Source organism: Ornithorhynchus anatinus, chromosome 7, assembly GCF_004115215.2.
Source record: "Ornithorhynchus anatinus isolate Pmale09 chromosome 7, mOrnAna1.pri.v4, whole genome shotgun sequence".
Classification (NCBI taxonomy): Eukaryota; Metazoa; Chordata; class Mammalia; order Monotremata; family Ornithorhynchidae; genus Ornithorhynchus; species Ornithorhynchus anatinus.
This window is the reverse complement of record NC_041734.1, coordinates 66881954-66901694: the sequence shown is the minus strand read 5'-3', so window position 1 is coordinate 66901694 and position 19741 is coordinate 66881954. Positions and strand designations below refer to the sequence as shown.

General features: G+C 56.0%; 1 protein-coding gene across 3 annotated transcripts in view; it reads left to right on the top strand.

Moving 5' to 3' along the window:
• The first annotated feature begins 4433 nt into the window (after positions 1–4433).
• PPARD (peroxisome proliferator activated receptor delta) overlaps positions 4434–19741 on the top strand; it is a 32412-nt gene continuing 17104 nt past the window's right edge. For 2 of the 3 annotated variants that reach the window (XM_029069449.2, XM_029069447.2), the window contains exons 1-2: positions 4434–4497; positions 9654–9741. The gene's annotated coding sequence lies outside the window, so the exon portion shown is untranslated. Of the gene's footprint in view, positions 4498–9653; positions 9742–18178; positions 18327–19741 lie in introns of those variants that run through there. The other variant, XM_029069448.2, reaches the window with a different exon arrangement.

The following is a 19741-nucleotide window of genomic DNA, read 5'->3' as shown; positions in this document are numbered from 1 at the left end:
TGAGGGAACTGAGGCACAGAGAAGTGAAGTGACTTGCCCAAAGTCACACAGCTGACACGTGGCAGAGCCAGGATTCGAACCCGTGACCTCTGAACTCCCAAGCCCGGGCTCTTTACCCTGAGACACGCTGCTTCTCTATCTGTTAAGTACTTACTATGTGCCAAGCGCTGTTCTAAGCGCTGGGGTAGATATAGGGTAATGGGTAGATACAGGGTAATCAGGTTGTCCCACGTAGGGCTCACAGTCTTCATCCCCATTTGAAAGGTGAGATAACTGAGGCACAGAGAAGTTAAGTGACTTGCCCAAGGACACACAGCTGACAAGCAGCAGAGCCGGAATTAGAACCCATGACCTCTGACTCCCAAACCCGTGCTCTTTCCCCTAAGCCACGCCGCTTCTCTAAAGTAATCATGGTATTTAGTAAGTGTTTACTATGTGCCGAGCCCTGTCCTAAGCGCTGGGGTAGATGCAAGGTGAATTTGTCCCACGTGGGGCTCACAGTTTTAATCCCACTTAATCTCACAGTCTTTTGAAGTAGCGTGGCTCAGTGGAAAAAGCCCGGGTTTGGGAGTCAGAGGTCATGGGTTCTAATCGCGGCTCCGCCGCTTGTCAGCTGTGTGACTTGGGGCAAGTCGCTTAACTTCTCTGTGCCTCAGTTACCTCATCTGTAAAATGGGGATTAAAACTGCGAGTCCCACGTGGGACAAACTGATCACCTTGTATGCCCCCCCGTGCTTAGAACAGTGCTTTGCACGTAGTAAGGGCTTACCAAATGCCACTGTTATTATTATTAATCCCCATTTTACAGATGAGGCACCCGAGGCCCAGAGAAGTCAAGTGGGCTTGCCCAAGGTCACACAGCAGACAGGTGGTGGGGGGGATTAGAACCCACGACCTCTGACTCCCAAGCCCCTGCTCTTGCCACTAAGGTGGTGGAGGGGGTTGTCCGCCTGATGATGATGATGATGATTACTAATCCCCATTTTCCAGATGAGGTAAGTGAGGCCCAGAGTAGCAAGTGGCTTACCCAAGGTCGCACAGCAGCCGGGTGGTGGAGGGGGGATTGGAACACACGACCTCTGACTCCCAAGACCTTACTCTTGCCACTAAGGCGGGTGGGTGGATGTGGGTGTCTGCCTGAAGATGATGATGATGATGATGATGATTAATTGGTGTCCACCTGATTATTGTTATTATTGTTGTTGTTATTATTATTATGAATCCCCATTTTCTAGATGAGGTAACTGAGGCCCAGAGCAGTCAAGTGGGCTCGGCCCAGATCACAGAGCAGACCGGTGGTGGACGGGGGGGATTAGAACCCATGACCTCTGACTCCCAAGCCCCTGCTCTTGCCACTAAGGTGGGTGGGTGGGTGTGGGTGTCTGCCTGATGACGATGATGCTGATCATTATTGTTATGAATCCCCATTTTCCAGATGAGGTAACTGAGGCCCAGAGCAGTCAAGTGGGCTTGCCCCAGGTCCCAGAGCAGACCGGGGGTGGGGATGGGGGGAGATTAGAACCCATGACCCCTGACTCCCAAGCCCCTGCTCTTGCCACTAAGGCAGGTGGGTGTGGGTGTGTCTAACTGATTATTATTGTTATGAATCCCCATTTTCCAGATGAGGTAACTGAGGCCCAGAGCAAGCAAGTGGGCTCGCCCCAGGTCTCAGAGCAGACCGGGGGTAGAAGCGTGGGGAGACTAGAGAAGCAGTGTGGCTCAGTGGAAAGAGCCCGGGCTTGGGAGTCAGAGGTCAAGGGTTCAAATCCTGCCTCTGCCACTTGTCAGCTGTGTGATGGTGGGCAAGTCCATTCATTCATTCAATAGTATTTATTGAGCGCTGACTGCGTGCAGAGCACTGTACTAAGCGCTTGGAATGGACAATTCGGCAACAGACCATCCCTGCTTCGCTTCTCGGGGCCTCAGTGACCTCATCTGTAAAATGGGGATGAAGGCTGGGAGCCTCATGTGGGACAACCTGATTCTCTCAATAGTATTTATTGAGCGCTTACTATGTGCAGAGCACTGTACTAAGTGCTTGGAATATACAAATCGGTAACAGATAGAGACAGTCCCTGCCCTTTGATGGGCTTACAGTCTAACCTGATGACCCTGTTATCTCCCCCAGCACTTTGAACAGTGCTCGGCACATAGTAAGCGCTTAACAAATACCAACATTATTAGACTGTAAGCCCATCTAAGGGCAGGGACTGTTTCTATCTGTTACCGATTTGTCCATTCCAAGCGCTTAGTACAGTGCTCTGCACATAGTAAGCGCTCAATAAATACTATTGAATGAATCAATTATTATTACAATTCGGCAACAGATAGAGACCATCTCTGCTTCACTTCTCTGGGCCTCAGTTCCCTCATCTGTAAAATGGGGATGAAGACTGGGAGCCTCACGTGGGACCACCTGATGACCCTGTATCTCCCCCAGTGCTTAGAACAATGCTTGGTACATAGTAAGCGCTTAACAAATACCAACATTATTATTATTACAATTCAACAATCCCTGCTTCGCTTCTCGGGGCCTCAGTGGCCTCATCTGTCAAATGGGGATGGAGACTGGGAGCCTCAAGTGGGACCACCTGATGACCCTGTGTCTCCCCCAGTGCTTAGAACAGTGCTCGGTACATAGAGAAGCAGCGTGGCTCAGCGGAAAGAGCCCGGGCTTGGGAGTCAGAGGTCATGAGTTCGAATCCCAGCTCTGCCCCTTGTCAGATGCTCTGCCCCTTGTCAGCTGTGTGACTGTGGGCAAGTCACTTCACTTCTCTGGGCCTCAGTTCCCTCATCTGTAAAATGGGGATGAAGACTGTGAGCCCCACGGGGGACGACCTGATTCCCCTGTGTCTCCCCCAGGGCTTAGGACAGTGCTCTGCACCTAGTAAGTGCTTAACAAATACCAACATTATTATTATTATTATTCTCTGTGCCTCAGTTACCTCATCTGTCAAATGGGGATTCTGTCAAATGGGGATTAACTGTGAGCCTCACGGGGGACAACCTGATTCCCCGCTATCTCCCCCAGCACTTAGAACAGTGCTCTGCACCTAATAAGCGCTTAACAAATACCAACATTATTATTATTATTATTCTCTGTGCCTCAGTTACCTCATCTGTCAAATGGGGATTAACTGTGAGCCTCACGGGGGACAAACTGATGCCCCTGTGTCTCCCCTAGCGCTTAGAACAGTGCTCTGCACCTAGTAAGCACTTAACAAATACCAACATTATTATTATTATTATTATTATTATTATTATTCTCTGGGCCTCAGTTACCTCATCTGTCAAATGGGGATTAACTGTGAGCCTCACGGGGGACAACCTGATTCCCCTGTGTCTCCCCCAGAGCTTAGAACAGTGCTCTGCACCTAGTAAGCACTTAACAAATACCAACGTTATTATTATTATTATTCTCTGGGCCTCAGTTCCCTCATCTGTCAAATGGGGATGAAGACTGTGAGCCCCACATGGGATGACCTGATTCCCCTGTGTCTCCCCCCAGCGCTTAGGACAGTGCTCTGCACCTAGTTAGCACTTAACAAATACCAACATTATTATTATTATTATTCTCTGAGCCTCAGTTCCCTCATCTGTCAAATGGGGATTAACTGTGAGTCTCACGGGGGACGACCTGATTCCCCTGTGTCTCCCCCAGAGCTTAGGACAGTGCTCTGCACCTAGTAAGCGCTTAACAAATACCAACATTATTATTATTATTATTCTCTGGGCCTCAGTGACCTCATCTGTCAAATGGGGATGAAGACTGTGAGCCCCACATGGGACCACCTGATGCCCCTGTATCTCTCCCAGCGCTTTAGGACAGTGCTCTGCACCTAGTATGCGCTTAACAAATACCAACATTATTATTATTCTCTGGGCCTCAGTGACCTCATCTGTCAAATGGGGATTAACTGTGAGCCTCACAAATACCAACATTATTATTCTTCTTCTTCGCTGGGCCTCAGTGACTCATCTGTCCAATGGGGATGAAGAGTGTGAGCCCCACATGGGACCACCTGATGCCCCTGCATCTCCCCCAGCGCTTAGGACAGTCCTGTGCACCTAGTAAGCACTTAACAAATACCAACATTATTATTATATCATTCTCTGGGCCTCAGTGACCTCATCTGTCCAATGGGGATGAAGAGTGTGAGCCCCACATGGGACCACCTGACGCCCCTGTATCTCCCCCAGCGCTTAGCACAGTGCTGTGCTAAGTAAGCGCTTAACAAATACCAACATTACGATTAGCAAGCGCTTAAGAAATGGCCAGATTGTTTTGATTGGCAGGCCTTAGCCGGCCCTCCCAGACGCCTCTGCGGTGGGGGCCCGGGGAGGCCTGAGGGGGGGAGAGGCGGGGCCCGGCCCTCCGGACGCCGGGATTGGTCGAGCCGGGGGAGGGGGGGGGCGGTGCGTGATGACGTCAGACGCCGCCGCCCTGCGGGAGGCTAATGGCCAAAGTTTGGGTGGCGGCGGAGGCGAGGCGGCCAGGTCAGCCGGGGCCCGGACCGTTGGGGGGCGGGGAGGGCGCCCCCCTCAGGTGACCGCTGTGCCCGGGGGGGGAGGGGGAGCCTCGGGGACCCGCCGCGGGGTCAGAGGTCACGGCCCGGGGCGGCCCGCGCCCCGCCGCCAGGACCGGCCGCCCCTTCCCCGCGCTCAGTACAGTCCCCTGCCCGTCGTGAGCGCCCCAGGAATACGCCCGGGTGGCTCCTCCACCCTGCCCTCCCCCGCGCCTCCGGGGACGGTCTTCCTCCAGCCCGGCCTAAGGCCTCCTGCCCTCCTTTTTTTATTAATAATAATAATAATAATAATGTCGGTATGTGTTAAGCGCTGACTCTGCGCAGAGCACCGTTCTAAGCGCTGGGGGAGATGGTACAGGGTTTTGGGTGGTGGTGGTAGTTAAGCGCTGACTGTGTGCAGAGCACTCTTCTAAGCGCTGGGGGAGGTGATACAGGATTTTTGTTGGTGGTGGTGGTTGTTAAGCGCTGACTCTGTGCAGAGCACTGTTCTAAGCGGCGGGGGAGATGCAGGGTCATCAGGTTGTCCCACGTGAGGCTCCCGGTCTTCATCCCCGTTTTAATAATAATGTTGGTATTTGTTAAGCGCTTACTCTGTGCCGAGCACTGTTCTAAGCGCTGGGGGAGATGATACAGGGTTTTTGTTGTTGTTGGTGTTTGTTAAGCGCTTACTCTGTACCGAGCACTGTTCTAAGCGCTGGGGGAGATGATACAGGGTTTTTGTTGGTGGTGGTGTTTGTTAAGCGCTTACTATGTTCCGAGCACTGTTCTAAGCGCTGGGGGAAGATACAGAGTCATCAGGTGAGGCGCCCAGGCTTCATCCCCATTTTACAGATGAGGGAATTGAGGCCTAGAGAAGTGAAGCGGGGATGGTCTCTATCTGTTGCCGAATTATAATAATAATAATAATAATGTCGGTGTTTGTTAAACGCTTACTATGTGCCGAGCACTGTTCTAAGCGCTGGGGGAGATGCAGGGTTTTTGTTGTTGTTGGTATTTAAGCGCTTACTATGTGCAGAGCACTGTTCTAAGCGCTGGGGGAAGACACATGGTCATCAGTTGAGGCTCCCAGGCTTCATCCCCATTTTACAGATGAGGGAACTGAGGCACAGAGAAGCAAAGCAGAGATGGTCTCTATCTGTTGCCGAATTGTAATAATAATTGATTCATTCAATAGTATTTATTGAGCGCTTACTCTGTGCAGAGCACTGTTCTAAGCGCGGGGGGAGATACAGGGTCATCAGGTTGTCCCACGTGAGGCTCCCAGTCTTCATCCCCATTTTACAGATGAGGGAACTGAGGCCCAGAGAAGGGAAGTGACTTCCCCACAGTCACGCAGCTGACCAGTGGCAGAGCCGGGATTCGAACCCACGACCTCTGGCTCCTAAGCCCGGGCTCTTTCCACTGAGCCATGCTGCTTCTGCTTCCTTCCGCAGGCCCCTCTCGGGGATGTAATAATTATGGTACTTGTGCAGCACTTACTAGGTGCCAAGCACTCCCCTCTGCACTGGGATGATAAGAATAATGCTGGTATTTGTTAAGCGCCTACTATAGACAAGCAGCGGGGCTCAGTGGAAAGAGCCCGGGCTTGGGAGTCAGAGGTCATGGGTTCGAATCCCGGCAGCTGGGTGACGGTGGGCAAGTCACTTCTCTGGGCCTCAGTGACCTCATCTGGAAAATGGGGATTAACTGGGAGCCTCACGTGGGACAACCTGATGACCCTGTATCTCCCCCAGCGCTCAGAACAGTGCGCTGCACATAGTAAGCGCTTAAATACAAACATTATTATGACTCTTATTATGTGCCGAGCACTGTTCTGAGCGCTGGGGAGATAGAGTCATCAGGTTGTCCCACGTGGAGCTCACAGTCTTCATCCCCGTTTTACAGATGAGGGAACTGAGGCACAGAGGAGTGAAGGGATTTGCCCAAAGTCATACAGTTGGCAAGTAGCATAGCCGGGATTTGAACCCATGACCTCTGACTCCCAAGCCCGGGCCCTTTCCATTGAGCCGCACGGCTTCTCTGATAATAACGGTGGTATTTGTTAAGCGCTTACTATGTGCCAAGCACTGTTCTAAGCGGTGGGGAAGATACAAGGTCATCAGGGTGTACCACGTGGGGTGCACAGTCTTAATCACCATTTTACAAATGAGGTAATAATAATGTTGGTATTTAAGCGCTTACTATGTGCCAAGCACTGTTCTAAGCGCTGGGGGAGATAGAAGGTAATCAGGTTGTCCCGAGTGGGGCTCACAGTCTTTAATCCCCCTTTTCCAGATGAGGTCACTGAGGCCCAGAGAAGTGAAGCGTCTTGCCCAAAGTCACACAGCTGACAATCGGCGTAGCGGGGATTAGAACCCACAACCTCTGACTCCCAAGCCCGGGATCTTTCCACTAAGCCACGGTAGTTTGAGAGCTTCGTAGTGAGGCAGTGTGCTCTAATAATTACGGTACTTGTTAAGTGCTTACTATGTGCCAGGCACTCTGCTAAGCGCTGGGATAGATATAAGCAAATCAAGTTGGACACAGTCCCTGTCCCTCTTCCTCCTGCCTCACCCAGCTGTCCTGGGAAAAGCAGTTTCCGTGGAGAAGTTCTCCGAAGGAATAAAATCCTCCCTGCCCATCAGCTGAGGGGTCCTGAGGTGACAAACCGATGTCAGTGTAATAATAATAATAATAATAATGTTGGTATTTGTTAAGCGCTTACTATGTGCCGAGCACTGTTCTAAGCGCTGGGGTAGACACAGGGGAATCAGGTTGTCCCACGTGGGGCTCACAGTCTTCATCCCCATTTTACAGATGAGGTAACTGAGGCCCCGAGAAGTGAAGTGACTTGCCCAAAGTCACCCAGCTGACGAGTGGCCGAGCCGGGGTTCGAACCCATGACCTCTGACTCCAAAGCCCGGGCTCTTTCCAGTGAGCCACCCAGCCCGCCTTGGCTGTGGGATGAGATTAGAGAAGCAGCGTGGCTCAGTGGAAAGAGCCCGGGCTTGGGAGTCAGAGGTCGTGGATTCGAATGCCGACTCCGCCACTTGTGTGACTTGAGACAAGTCACTTCTCGGTGCCTCAGCGACCTTATCTGTCAAATGGGGGTGAAGACTGCGAGCCCCACGTGGGACAACCTGATTACCTTGTGTCTACCCCAGCACTTAGAACAGTGCTCGGCACCTAGTAAGCGTTTAACAGATGCCGTCATCGATTATTACTCTCCACGGGCTCCGTAAGCACATCAGAGCTTCTGCTGGGGGTTCGACTTCCTCTCGGTCCGGCCCGGTGATGGTGTCAAGGCTTTATTCTTTGCAAAATCAACATTCCCGAAGGGTCTTTGAGAACCCCCGGAGCCAGCCCTCCACCTTCAGGCTGTCCTTCTGGGCAGCGGCGTGTCTGCCTCGGGTGACCTCAGGGTCGGACTGGTCCCACGGGGTCCTGAAAATTCCCAATTGGCGGCTCCCCGCGAGGGCCTTTTGGTGCTGCGGCCCGGCTCCTTTCTTGCTGGAAGCAAAGGAGGGGCAGCTGAGAGCCCGCTTAGAGAGCGGCAAAGCCCCTCTCCCCCTCTCTCCGCTCAGCTGTCGGGATTTCTCAGAAAAGAAACAGGCTGGTCCTGAGACTCCGGTCCAGTGAATCAACAACATTCACTTCCTTGCCCTCCCCGTTGGGAGGGCCTTGTCATCTGGCCCCGCCACTGCTTCTGGCCCAGTCCCCAGTGGAGAGTGGAGCAAGGGTCGGCCCTTCCCGTGGGCCCTGCCGCTCGTTCTCAAAGCGCAGCCAAGCCGCACGGGGCCGCAGAGGGCTCCCGGTGCCCGGGGGCAGGAGGTCGCCCTAAATCACTCTCCGACTCCCGGCAGGCCCGAAGGGTTAACCGACTGCAGCCGGCCGGCGAGAGGGCGGTTGCGTCCCCTTCGACGGGGTCTGCTGGCATTAATGCGTCCTCTCTTGGCACCCACACTGAACTTTCAAGGACCCGGGGCCATAAGTCGACTGCCGGGATCGTATCTGCCATCCCGGCGCCCCGGGCTGGGGCGCTCTGCTGCCAACGCCGATCCCTTTGCCCAGCCGCTTGCCACGCCCCCTTGGTGTGGCTGTGGCCACCCCGGCCTCGTGTCCTGCCCGGATTAGAGCCGGTCTGCTCCCGTGGCAGTTTTCTGACTCTTCCAGACATCTGGCGTGTGCCGCGGGCTGCCTGATCCGGAGGGCTCTGTCCTTTAGCTAACCTGGGGACAGAATGCAGCCCTATTCTAGGTCAGGGTGCTCCAGCACGTTCGGGGAGGAGGGGCTCAGGTCCACCTCCTCTGGTCAGCCGGACGGACCCACCTTGGTGGTGGTGGGGATTGATAGCCGTGTCTCTGTTTTGAGCTCCTCTGCTTGTGCCCAAACTTGGCCTCTGCAAAAACACCACCCCCTGACCTCCACTTCCACCTACCTCACCATCTTCCACTGTCTTTGACCCCTGCTTCCTTAACCCTCCGAGGGCACTCTGGGTTTAAGGCCATTCTGAGCCCTTGCCCTGGCCGAACGAGAGTTTTCCCGGTGGCGGGGTGGGCCGGGAGCCCCCAGGGCCGTCTCACCCTCCGTGCGGCCAGCGTGAACTCAGATACTTCTGGAGCGGGGAGGGGGCGCGATTCGCCGTCCGCCTCAGAAGCGGTGAAATGAACAGCCCCTCACCAGCACCCGGAGTCGGGAACCCGGGCTAGACCCCGGGCGGCGGGCCGTGGGGGCTGCCGGTTCTGCGGGGTCAGGGAGGAGTGACGAGGGCCCGGCTCTAAGTGGCACGGCACAGGTCCCAATCCAAAGCGGTGCGTGGGTTGGCATGGGGGCGGGTGGGGCAGGCGTGCCGGCCGGGCCCACCTTCGCTGGTTTCCCCTCGCAGCCGGAAAGCGGGAGATTTGCCCCAGCAGCTAATGCTTTCTGACAGCGCGGCCAAGCCACCACCACCTCGGGAGTGAGGAGGAGGAGGACGGAGCCAGCCGGGGGCCTGGCCCTGCCCCGGGGTGACCCGGGAGCCCGGCAGCCCGCCAAGGGGCTTGTGGAGGGAACTGGCCGAGGCTGTTTCCACAGCCCCGGGGGCCGCTCCGGGCCGGTCCTACCACCGATACCTCGTCTGAAGCGTCTTTGTTTTTCTCTGTCCCCCAGTTGTCTCTGGCGTCCTTGGCATGGGCGTGGCCACCCCGAGCCTGCCACCCCTGCTCACTGACCGACCGGGACAGCCGCTCCACACGAGGTAACGCCACGTGTCTAAGCTCAGCCCCCTGTCCTGCCCCAGCCACCCTCCCTCGACTCTTCCCTAAAAATAATGATGGAATTTGTTAAAGCGCTTACCTTCTGCCAGGCACTGTACGGGGCGCTGGGGTGGGTACAAGCAAATCGAGTTGGACGCAGGGCTCACCGTCTCGATCCTCGTTTTACAGATGAGGTAACCGAGGCACAGAGAAGTGAAGTGACTTGCCCACGGTTACACAGCAGACTAGTGGCGGTGCCGGGATTAGAGCCCATGACCTTCCGACTCCCAGGCCCGGGCTCTATCCATTAGACCGTCCTGCTTCTTGCTGCTTCCTTAGGGGACGGGCCATGCCGCCGTGGGGTAAATGGGGACCCCCAGGGTGGTTAGGGCTTTCAGACTCACCAGCTGCTCTTAAGAGGCCACTTCAGGCATGGCGCGGGTGGGCATGGAGGGGCGAGCTTCTGGACCTGGCAGTCAGTCAGTGGTACTCAGTGCTTGGATGACTGTTGATACCACAGAGTCGGTAGACGTGTTCCCTGCTCATTCATTCAGCCGTAGTTATTAATAATATTGTTGGTATTTAAGCGCTTCCTATGTGCAGAGCACTGTTCTAAGCACTGGGGGAGATACGAGGTCATCAGATTGTCCCACGTGAGGCTCACAGTCTTAATCCCCATTTTACAGATGAGGTAACAGGCACCGAGAAGTGCCTTGCCCACAGTCACACAACTGACAGGTGGCAGAGCCGGGATTCGAACCCATGACCTCTGACTCCCAAGCCCGTGGTCTTTCCCCTGAGCCATGCTGCTTCTGCTTTATTGAGCGCTTACTAGGTGCAGAGCACTGTCCTAAGCGCTTGGAAGGTACCATTCGGCAACAGATAGACACAGTCCCTGCCCAACGACGGGCTCACGGTGTAAGCACAATGAGCTTACAGAGGGAAATGGACATTATTAGAAATAAATAATTTATTCACTTAGTCAATTTATTGAGTGCTTACTGTGTGCAGAACTACTGTTCTAAGCACTTGGGAGAGTACAGTGCAGTAAGAAATAGACATATTCCCTGCCCACAGTGACCTTACAGTATAGACGGGGGCTGGAGGAGACAGACATCAATTCAGATAAATAAATGACAGATCTGTACATAAGTGCTGTGGGGCTGGGACGGGGGAAGAACGAAGGGTGCAAGTCAGAGTGATGCAGAAGGGAGTGGGAGAAGAGGAAAGGAGGGCTTAGTCAGGGAAGGCTTCTTGGAGGAGATGGGCCTTCAGTAAAGCTTTGAAGGGGAGCGGAGAGAGTGGTTGTCTGTCGGATTTGAGGAGGCAGAACACGCAGCTCTGTTTCTAACGGCTGTGAAGCTGAGGGTGGGCCAGCTGCAGCTCCCTACTTGAGGTGTGACCGGAGGAGACCCCCATATCCCCCCATCTGGTGAGCGGGGAGGGTGGTGACGGGATGGTGCGGTCGTGTCCTTGACAGAAGGCACTTGGGAGATGAGTGGGGACCATGCCTGTCTTCAACCCTATTCCCTGCTTCGCTTAGGGCAAATCAGGGCGGTGGTGTGTGCTGGGATGTGTCTGGGACGGGACTCCTCATCTCCACCTTCTTACACGGGGAGCAGCAGAGCTGATCAGACTGTGTGTGTGAACGTACGTGTATGCACACAAGCACGATTGTGAGTTCTCACGACTGTTTATCGTTCTATTGTACTCTCCCAAGTGCTCGGTTCAATGTTGTGCGCCCAGTAAGCGCTCAGTAAATACGATTGCCGACCGACGGGAGGAAGCGGAAGATGTGAACGTGGCGTTTCCCCTCGGCCTGCCGAGGGTGCTGAAATCCGGCACCCAGATAATCCCTTCTGGGTTTGCTCAGAAGAGGCCAGCCTGGAGTCGGGGTCGGCAGCCGGGGAGAGCTGGGAGTGGTCAGGGAACCGACGACTCGGTCATCTCCGGGGGGTGTGGCAAACCGGCCAAGAACCCCTTCCCTCCGGCCCCCAGAGTAAAGATGCAGGGAGTGAGTGTTCAGGGCGTGTGCCCCTCAGGCCCCAGGCCCAGCCCCCAGGAGAACTGCCCGCGACCAGGGTGCAAATGGCAGGGTGCTCTTGCTCATCAGGCCTCAAATTGAGCCCCAAGGTGCAAATGTTTGTGAATCAATCATTCATTCCTTCAATAGTATTTATTGAGCACTTACTATGTGTAGAGCACTGTTGTAAGCGCTTGGAATGTACAAACAGATAGAGTCAGTCCCTGCCCATTGACGGGTTTACGTCTAATCAGACAGACAAAAACAACAGCAGTAAATAGAATCAAGGGGATGTACATCTCATTGAAATTTTGGAGCTCCCTGTACTCAGCCCTTGGGAGAGTACAGTACAAAAGAGTAGATCTAGACAATCCCTGCCCGCAAGGAATTCACAGACTAGAGGGGGAGGCTTGCATTAAAGGAAATTACAGGTGGCTGTGGACATAAGTGGTCTGGAGCTGGGGTGGGGAGAAACAACGTGGCCTAGTGGATGGAGCACGGGCCTGGGAGTCAGAAGGACCTGGGTTCTAATCCCGCCTCCGCCACTTCTCTGCCATGTGACCTAGGGCAAGTCACTTCACTTCTGTGCCTCAGTTCCCTCATCTGTGAAATGAGGATCAAGACTGGGAATCCTGTGTGGGCCGGGGGCTGTGTCCAACCTGATTAGCTTGTAATTTACCCCAGTGCTTAGTACAGTGGAGAAGCAGCGTGGCTCAGTGGAAAGAGCATGGGCTTTGGAGTCAGGGCTCATGAGTTCGAATCCTAGCTCTGCCACTTGTCGGCTGTGTGACTGTGGGCAAGTCACTTAACTTCTCTGTGCCTCAGTTCCCTCATCTGTAAAATGGGGATTAAGACTGTGAGCCCCACGAGGGACAACCTGATTCCCCTATGTCTACCCCAGCGCTTAGAACAGTGCTCGGCACATAGTAAGCGCTTAACCAATACCAACATTATTATTATTACAGTGACTGGCACATAGTAAGAACTTAACAAATACCACAGTTATTATTGAACTGGAGTGTGGGGTACCGCCACTGGGTCGGGATCCCTTTCGTGAGGCATCGCCCTGGAAGCCCTGCCCTTCCGGGCGTGATGGCCAGGGAGCCGCTCCTCCCACAAGCTTCTGACTCAGTGGGCCAAGCCCACTTGCTCTAGACCGGGGTGGGGACGTACCCCCGAGGTTGGCAAATCCCCCCCCCTCGCCCCTTCTCCTGGCCCTCCCCTCCCCATCCGTTGGCAGCGATCCGATGGCGGTCGGGTGATCCTTCCGCCCGGGGTGGCCGGACGGGCAGGCGGACGGCACTAGAGGGAAAGGCAAAGACCTGAAGTGCCCTTTTGCCCAGGGAAAGGGAACAGTGCTGAGCTAGGTCAAAGCCCTGGAATGCCCTTTTGCCCAGGGAAAGGGAGCAGCTGGCAGGCTGGAGGCGAGCCTTATCTCCCCCCGCCGCACCCAGCCCCTGACGCAGCCTGTTGAAGGGCCCCAGGGATATGCTGCCTCTCTGGCTGGATGTCGAGCCTTCTGCCAGGGGTTCCCAGAGTTCCCAGTGTCAGGGTTGGGCGGGCGGGGGGTTCCCGATTACCAGGGCCTCAGCGCCCCCAGGACAGAACAGCCAGTGACTCCTACGGGGTGGGCGAGGCCCAGTTTCCAGGCTCTTCCGCGTCCATCCTTTCTTCCTCCTCAACGCCACTGGCAGTGCCTTCCTACCCCCCAGGCAGCACCTCCGTGCCCCGGGACCAACTCCGACAGGCTACTCCTGTTTATGCCCGGTCACTAACTGGTGGGGCAGGTTCACACCGGATGTTCCTATGATTAGGGCTGGGTGTGGGGCATAGTCATTCTCCCTCCCTCCTCTCTCTCCAAGAGATTTTGTAAATCCATGACTGATGCTTTGCCTTCTCCTAGAAGCTTTCCCTCTGTTCCCCTTCCCGGTGGCAGGGTGGGGTGGGCAGTGTCGGTACCCCATGGGGAAAGGGGGTTTGGCTGGGGAGTCTGTCAGTAGGGTGTAAAGTCCCCCTGAATCAGGCGGGGAGAACCAGGGCTGTGCTTCAGTTCCCGACAGCCAAGTGGGTCCTCTGATTCCTGTTATCAGCAGTGATTACGGAGTGCTTACTCTGCGCAGAACACTGAACTGAGCCCTTGGGAGAGGCCTCTCTTTTCGGTAGGCACGATAGCTGCCTTCAAGAAGCGAGAGAAGCAGCATGGCCTAATGGATAGAGCCCTAGCCAGGAAGTCTGGGTTCCAACCCTGGCTCTGCCCCTTGTCTGCTGTTGTGACCTTGGGTGGCGAGTCAGGTCACTTCTCTGTGCCTCAGTTACCTCATCTGTAAAATGAGGATTAAGTCTGTGAGCCCCATGTGAGACATAGACTGTGTCCAACCTGAGTAACTGGCCTCTAACCCAGTGCCTGGGATGTAGTAAGCATTTAACAAATACCATAAAATAAAAAAAAAACCCTCACTGTCTAGCTGGGGAGACATTAGAATCGGTGACTGGTATGGGAATCAAGAGAGTGTAGAGATACATGGGTGCAGGAAGGAGAAGGGGCAGAAATACTTAGAGGGTAGATTGCTCTCCGTTGGCCCACTCCCCAGCAGAGAAGACACCCCCATCCCCGGGAACTGTCTAATATTAACACCCAGGGGGCAAGCAGGCATCTTCCAATCTAGGCAAAGGGCAGTCTGCTGCTTGGAACGGGAAGACTGCCCCAGCAGTAGAACATTCCTCGAGAGTCAGTCTCAACCGGAGCGGGGGTCTGGAGCGCGAGCGGTGATCCGTCCGCGGTGGCCCCGGACTCCCCGGGGAGGAAGGGGGTGTTGTCTGGGAAGCTCAGGACCCGCAGCTGGAAAGCTCTCCCGCCACCCGCCCAAGATTTCATTAGCCAAGGAAGAAAGGCATGGGCGCTGAGCCAAGCCCGGCAGGGCCAGGGAGTGTCTCTTTCTCTTCACCTTCATTCCTCAGTTTGGCAAGTGGGGAAGATGTGACAGGAGGAAAACATTTGGCCTTCAAAAGAAGCCCAGCGTGAATGCCTCCGGGACGGGACGAAAGCAAGCCAGCAGAAGATGGGCAGTCAGCCGGCCCTGGAAAATGCCTCCAGGGTGGGAGCTGCGCTTCACGTAAAGCCCCAGAGTCCAGGCACAGGAGGGAATGGAGGGTCCGGTTGGGCTCCCTCCTCCACCTTGTCACGTGCCAGGGGTGCAGGGGATTGAAGGTGGCCTGAACTGGCCACTGCCCGGCATCAGCTGAGTGCCTGTGTGGCTTCCGAGGTGGTACAGAGCGAGAAGGTGAAAGCCCAGAGCTATTTGGGTACATTTAGTTGAGCACAGGCCCGCCTCTGGGACTACTAACGCAGAGACTTGTCAGTAGAGGCAACTCTGGATTCTCCCTCGGGAATTTTCTAGGCCGGTGACAGCTCCCGGCACCCAAGCGAGGAGTCTGCAGTGCTTGTGGCAGCAACAGCTCTGTGCCCCCTGCACACCCCCTCCCTCCCTCCTGGACCTTTCGAGCAGCCCAGAGGGAGGGTGAGTCTGTGCCCAGGCCCCCCCGGTGTGGAGCCTGGTGGTCAACAGGGCTGTGGCATGATGGTTTCATTCTTCCTAGCCATCTGTCTCGGGCAGGGGCTCTGTCACGTGGCCTGATTCCACTGAGATATATTTAACTTGTCCTTCCTGCAGTCTGGACCCTGCAGGACATTCTGAATTTCCCGTTCACCCTGGCCCTCATGCTTTCTTAAGCTCAACTTGGGGACCCCGCAGATCCAAAGCAGGATGGTCCAGTTCCCCCTCCCAGCTGGGGGGCACAGTGGCAGCTCCTGTCCCTGTGGAGGAGGGCCGACAAAGCCCGGGAACCCTCCCCGGGGGGACCTGATTTCAGGACCGGGCTTGCCTTGGAAAGGAATGGATCCCTGTCCCGGGCCCTGTCTGCCATCCTCTGGGGCCTTTGGGAGTGAGTGGATGGTTTTGCTGCCAATCCATCCTGACCTGGCTCCCTGCCTGCCCATCTCATGTCACTCCCCTGGATCTGCACTGGATTCGAGCTCTTTCTCCGCCATCCTCACCTTCTCTACTTCACCTTGAGTCCTCTGGGCACTTGCAGACTGCCACGCCCTTCCCTTCCCCGCTTTGCAAGCACCCCTCTCCCAACTGTCTCCCCTGAAAGTCTCGATTCAGTAATAATAATAATTGTGATATTTGTTAAGTGCTTACTCTGTTCTAGGCACCATACTAAGAGCTGGGGGGGGATACAAGCTTAATCAGGTTGGACACGGTGCCTATCCCACATGGGGCTCACAGTCTCAATCCCCATTTTACGGATGAGGGAACCGAGGCACGGAGAAGTCCAGGGATTTGTCTAAGGTCACACAGCAGACAAGTGACAGAGGTGGGATTAGAACCCATGACATTCTGACTCCCAGTCCCATGCTCTATCCACTACACCTTAGTGCTTCCTACTACACCATATTTCTTCCTGCTACGCCCTGCTGGCTTGTGCCCCTGGACCGACAGGAGAGGAACAGGCTACGGTTCTTCCGGGATTCTTCTACGCAGGCAGGCCGAAAGACCCCGAGTGCCTCATTGCTGTCTGGGAGTAGCCCCCCTTCCCACCCCAGCGCCATCTCGGGGTCCTGTCTCGAATGCGATCAGGGTTTCAGTTGGGAGTTGGTTGGCCGAGAGGTACAGAGAGGGATTGTCATCAGCGGGTGAGGAGGAGAGGCCATTTCTGTCTCTGTCTCTGTCTGTGATTCCCTGTGTGGAGCTCAGACCTTGGAGCTAGCTGGCTGAGTTGCATCAGTCCCAGCTCCCTCCTCGGCCCCTAAGGGAGGCTCCCGGTGAGCTAATGGGCTGTTTCCAGCTCAGATTCCTTCGCTTCCGTGGAAGGGCTGCCGGGGGCCTGTTGCAATGTGTTTGGCTTTCGGGAGTCAGTCTGCACCTGGCCCTGGGTACGTGCCCAGGGACGCCTTCCCCGCACGGCCTGCCCGATGACTTGCTCTCCTGGATCGACTTCCTATCTGCCCGGCGTGGGTCTCCTGGCCCTCCCCGGGGGGCTCAAGGTGGAGCTGTTTGTGGGAGGGACAGGAGAAGGGATGTGTTCACCCAGTCCCGGCAGGCCGTTCCCGGCTTCCGAGAGCGCCTGGCCTCCCGATCCTCTGGGCCGGGGTCGTGGGGGGAAGTGGCAGGCTCTCGGGCAGAGGGGTCTTGGCCAGCCCGGGACTTGAGGGGCCGCTGGTCCAGTTTCCTCAAAACGGTCTTCCTGTGGGGAAGATGGGTCCCCGGAGGGGCCGTGGAGGGGACCGTGAGTGCAGCCTTGAATTCTGTTTTATGGCTTTAGCATTTTTCTCATTTGAACCTCACTCGGGAAATGTATTTTCCCTTCCCAATTTCTTAACCCTTTGTTTTAAGGCGTTTTGCAAAGCTGGCATTTGGAAGGATGCAAATTACATAACCGCATAGCGTCAGAAAGTGAAGGCAGAAAAATACAGAATATTCCTTTTTGCATTTTGTCCCCAAAGAGCCCTGTTTTTCCTCCGGGTCCAGGCATGTAGAGTTGGCGCTTAGGGAGGAGCGGGGCCTCCAGAGAGACTGGCGGGTGGGCGGGTCCCACCAGTGCCGCCCCCTGATTGGCCAAGGCCAGCTGTCAGAGAGTCAGATCCCCCGGTCTTCCGCCCGGAGGAGACCCGGGTCTAGCCGAGATCCGGTCCGGTTGGGACCAGAAGGGGGCCTGGCTCTAACTGCCCAAGTGGAGCTTGCCGGGCACATGTGATACCCGCATGATATTCCTGTGAGCATCAGACGTGGGCCTCCTGTACAATCACGCCGCTCGCCCATGGCAGGGTACCACACCCCTTGACGGAGGGGGCTCGGCGGGGTGGAGACCGAGCCCTGCTGGAGTGGCATTTGGACAGTTCTGGCGGGCGGACCTGAGACTCGTGGGTGGGGCCCGCCTTGCCCCCGTCCTGCCGTGGGTGGGCTCCGGCCGGGGGAAGCCCTTGTCCCGAAATACCGTCCTGGGACGGAGAGCTGAGCGGGAGAAGAGGCCTCGCGGGTGGTCCCGGCCCGGCGGTTAGCCGGAGCCCTCAGGATCAGGAGCCTGTGGATCGGGCGGAGAGTCCCTGTGGCTGACCAGTGAGAAACGAGAGCCCGAGGAGTCAGGGAGCTGGCCCGGACCAGAGCCGGGAAGTGGGTGGCGGGCCCAGCTGCCCTCGGAGACTGTGTCCTTGCCAGGGTTAAGAGCTGCCAGAGGCCCAGTTGCCAGAAAGAGAACCATCTCTCCCCGTGACAGAGCGCTTTCGAGGGTTACCCCTCCCAGAGGAAGAGCCAGGAGGCGGGGCGGGCCTGGGCAGGACGAGCTCGCAGCCAGTCACCTTTGGAATAAGGTGCCGGGATTCAGCGTTCCAAAGGTGAGCTGGCATCGGACCAGTCCCCAGCCTGCTCGGGAGGCACTGCCGACAGATCGCCGTGCCGCTCACCGATCCTGAAAGGGTAGACTGGACGGAGGCTAGTGCTTGCCGGCCCGCTGGGCCCGGGGTCGAGGAGAGGAGAGGAGCGGTGTGGAGCCTCCACTGGACAGGTTGGTTCAAGAGGGAAGTTGTGTCCTGGGAGACCAGGAAGGGTGGTGGTTCCCAGGAGACAGAGCCCCTGGCTCACTGGGAATGTTGGTGGGGGGGGATACCCATCCAGGAGCCCCTGAGGTGGGTACCCTGGCAGCATTTTCTAACATCTGGTCAGCACCATCTGGCAAATTTCCTTCATTTGGCGACTAGGACATTTCCCTGGGGAGGGAAGGAGGCTGGCACGGATGGTCCAGGGGAGGAAGGGGCAGTGTGGGCTGGGGTTGGGTGGGGAGGAGCATTGCTCAGAGTGGGTTGAGCTAGGAGTCTCTAGCCCCTCTAGACTGCAAGCTCATTATGGGCAGGGAATGTGTCTGCTAACTCTGCAGTAGTCTACCCTCCCAAGTATAGTGCTCTGCACATACTAAATGCCAAGTGAATACCACTGATTGATTGATTGAGGCAAATGCCATCACTCTCCTCCGTAGCTCCCCTTCCGGGCTGTGGAAATACTTGAGCTGCCCCGGGCCTTGTGAGATTGGGCCGGGAGGTGGTGGCCTGGGCCCGGGGGAGGAGGACACCTGGCTCCTTCACCCGTGTCTGTCGAGCTCATCCCTGGACATCTGGATCCGGCCCAGCCTTATTACCCTGGGCCCGGGAGGAGGGTGATTGTGCACCCGTGCAAGCCTAGTCCGCGGCCACGGGCCGGGACTTCCCCCAAAGGAATCCAAGGAGTTGGTTCTGACAGACGGGAGCATTGGTCCCTCGGGCATTGGGGTGCCTTGGGCTTGGGTGGAGTCACCTAGGGGTCTCCAGCCCCAAGCTGGCCCCTTTCCAGAGTGCCCATGCCCAGCTCTGCCCGGTCCTCCCTCTCCCGTAGGTTTCCGGCCCGTCTAGTCTGACCTGCGGGGCTCCGGGCCACAAGACTCCGAGCTCATCTTGGGGAGTCCGATGGGTCCACCACTGAGGGTACAGTGGGCACTGCCCTTCGACGGGTCCACCCTTGAGGGTATAGTGGGCACTGCCCCTTTGGTTCACTGATTCAACCCGCCCAGGAGTGTGCATGGCCTTGGACTGGGCATGGAGCCAGAGCTACGGCAGGATGATGTAGGAGATCTTGTTTCTTCTTTTTCTCTTCCCCTTGAGTTTGTTTAGTACTTTTATCTCTCATATTATCTCATTTTATCCCAGCTGTACCTCTTGCCTGCTGTCTGTGACCCTGCGCAAGTCACTTCACTTCTCGGGAGCCTCCGTTTCCTCGTCTTAGACTGAGAATCCCTTGTGGGACGGGGACTGTGTCCAACCTGATTATCTGGTATCTACCCCAGCGCTTAGTACAAGTGCGTGGACATAGTAAGCACTTAATACCATAATTATTCTGCACACAAAATCCCTAGGGGCCGGGGAGTGACAGGCATTATAATCCCAGTTTGAC